General features: G+C 39.5%; 1 non-coding gene across 1 annotated transcript; it reads left to right on the top strand.

Moving 5' to 3' along the window:
- Positions 1–923: 923 nt before the first annotated feature.
- On the top strand, positions 924–995 carry trnaq-cug (transfer RNA glutamine (anticodon CUG)). The gene has a single exon. It is a non-coding gene; the product is annotated as a tRNA-Gln (tRNA).
- The last annotated feature ends 2,231 nt before the right edge of the window (positions 996–3,226 follow it).

The raw sequence follows: 3,226 nt of genomic DNA, 5'->3' as shown, positions 1-3,226 counted from the left end.
ATGTTCAATAATTCATGCTTTGAGAACAGAGAAAGTGAAAGTATGTGTTCTGATTCTACTGATTGTAGGTCAGGTTTTTTTGAGAGACCCTTGGACTTGGACTGGACCTGCCTGGATGTCGGAGCCAGAGTGACGTTGATGGCGAGCCGGACCCTGGAGGATCATCAGACCAACGACCGCGGAATTTAATCCTTTTTTCACTTTTACATATATTCACACACAGTAGGGTGGCACGACATCTCTCTACCTGAAAGGTGCACTTCCAGTAAAGTGGACTGCACAAGCAATAAAAATAGACTGAAGCAGCTGAAAGAAAAACATTTTTTTTAATTTTAATTTGGTTTGATATTCACCATACTTACACGGGTAAGGTTGTTTTGTTTATTTCCTGTGTTCATACTGTCTTTCCACTGTAATAAATAAGGAAACATACTGTTTCTTAAAAGCCATACAGTTTCTGTGTCTTTCCTGGTGTCGTTGTTAAATCCCGGGCTCCGTAGTCACAGGAATTGCGTAGTTTCACTATGGATTTGGTTCCATACATGGTCCAGGAACGGGATTCTTCCTGGTTAACCTTGTATTGACCCCAACTGTGTGTTTGGGTTTTGGAGAATTTTTCATGTCTAAGAAATCAGTCTGGCGGGTTTTTCAGTGGGAGAAATTCTGCTCACATAATTAGGTGGCATGTTTGTTGAAGCGGTAATTAACGGACAAATTAAGGACGGTGCCCCCAGTCTGTGCTCTCAGGTCATACGCTGTAGTTCGATAGTCCTGAATAAACCTGGAGTTCCATGATTTCCTTGTGGCTCATGTTTCTTTTGGCAATGCAGTCTGGAACAACAGCAAGATGAACCTCCAAATAGCAACAGTTTGTATTGCAGGCGATGTCAAGTGGTATTTTGAGGAAGGACACCCTTGTGTTTGGTTCCATGGTGTAATGGTGAGCACTCTGGACTCTGAATCCAGCGATCCGAGTTCAAATCTCGGTGGGACCTTTCTGTTGAATGTGTCACATGTAACACACACTGAGAAAGAAATACTGTGGTGTTATGGTCCATTTCTTGTCCTTTAGAAAAACGAAATTCACAGACTGTGTGTTTAACGTGAGCAATAAATGCAACAACTCAGGAGCCAGTAGCTCCTATGGAAGCCATTCTACTTTGCCAATGAATCAATTCATTCATTTCATATTGCAGTTTGCATTTTCCAATTTCTGTCAGGATGGCCAAGCAGTCTAAGGTGCTACGTTCAGGTCGCAGTCTTTCCTGGAGGTGTGGGTTTGATTCCAGCTTCTGACAAAACACATTTTGTCCACATTCCTCTGCATCCACAATGGGATATTCAAAACTAAGTTGAAACTGGGGTGACTGAGTGGGTCATCTGCCAAAGTGGGTTGAACTGGCGGCACAAGAGGCAAATGAGTTTTCCTGTCACCTTCAAATGTTGGATCAAAGTCTACTGAAGACATGTGTTTTGTTCAAATACACATTTGTTATCCTTTCAATTCGCATTTTGTCCGTTAAGAGCAGCCATCTCATCACATGACTAAAGTGTGGATTCTGTGTTGGTGGCAAAATATCCTGACAACACCCACGCCCCTCACTAGTTTGCGCACAGAAATGCATACTTTACTAGTTTAACAAGTTCCCACATACTTTTCAAAACTTACAAAGCTGAAAAATAAAGTTGATGGAAACAAAATACACACATTCTGATTGAGGCCAGAAAATTATACTCCTCATAAAATATATTTTGACATGTAGGTATGATGAACTTGAATATGTTGAAATAGCCAGATTAATTCATCCACGATCACAACAACAAGATAAAGCTACTTCATCATACATCATATTCAGTTTCAAAATCAGTGTTTAAGGTTTGATGAAATATAACCTTGAAGATGTTGTTGCATTTAAAAACTGAACCATACTGGAAAATTTTGTGAGGACTGTGTTGAGCTATGTGCTTCAATAAAATGTGTTAACTGACTTCTAGTTCTAACAGCTAAAACTTTTTCTCTTAAAAGTCTAAAGGTGGTTTCAAACAGAATAGCTTGATGTGCATATAAAATAACTTAAAATTTACCAGCTGATTAAGAAAAAAAAAGTCCATATCCTTAAAACAAGCTTGATAATCTTTGACAATTTTTCCTGCATAGTATCTTACTCTGAAAACAAGATGAATAGGAATATTAGGACCAGATTTAAGACATAAAGTCTTTCTTAGATCATCGGTTTTTGCAGTGTAAAAGACCCCCTTAATACCCTTTGTATTGGTATCCAGCCAAAACTTTCAGCCATTTATTGAAAATACTCTAGTACAGTCTCTCGAAGGAAAAGTGGTATAATCGCTATAGGATGGCGAGCCATGATTCAGACTTTTCTTTTCTCTTTTATTTTCCAAACAGTAAATGAAATAGGATAGAAACTTAATGCTGGCAGCGTGGGAAGCGCTGCGGAGGGGCCAGGTCCAGAGTTTGAGCTCTGAAAGTTAACCGACAAATGCGTCTTCGTGCTAGAACTTTCTTTGTGAGACTGCTTTTTTAAACGCTCTCCAACGGAGGGAAAGACGCAGAAAAATGGAACCTAGCTTGGGCCCAGCGCATCACTTTGGCTGCACGTTTAGTTTTATAACTTGAAGTCTGCTGAGTTTTTCTGCTCTGGTATTCTGCCAGCTTTATTTTCACTCAAATGACTGAATTTATAAAACGTATTGATCAGCACGAGCCAGTTTGTACTGGTCCTACAAATATGTCGCAGCAATCTCTGTCAGTAGTGAGAAGCCAAATGGAACGCTCCCCCTCCCTGATAGCTGCTGATGGAACGTAGAGAGAACGTCTTTCTTCCCCTCTACGTTAATACTCTGTCATCAGCCTCATATTTAGCTTCTTTGCATTTGTAAAGTAAAAACAGAATATTTGTTTCTTTGGAAAACAGTCGGCTCTCTGATGCAAATGCTCCAGCGGATATTTATCTTTTTCTAATGTGGTAAATTAAATGATTTTTTTTTTGTGTCACAAAAAGTTTTATAAAGGAGAAAAGAAATTTATGAGAGCAGATTGGGAACATGGCTCCTTGTTAAGGGGGTTGGAACGAACTTCCCCGCGCACAACAGCACAACACACGACAGAAAATGAATATTACAAGCAATTAAATTGAACACGTAAGACAATGCAAAGATGCAAATGGGCAAAAATTCATCTTTAATCCCATCGGGCAACAACAAT

This window comes from Aulostomus chinensis, chromosome 19, assembly GCF_037954235.1.
Source record: "Aulostomus chinensis isolate RoL2024-O1b breed Wild chromosome 19, RoL_Achi_v1.0, whole genome shotgun sequence".
Classification (NCBI taxonomy): domain Eukaryota; kingdom Metazoa; phylum Chordata; class Actinopteri; order Syngnathiformes; family Aulostomidae; genus Aulostomus; species Aulostomus chinensis.
This window is presented reverse-complemented; position numbering and strand designations above follow the sequence as displayed.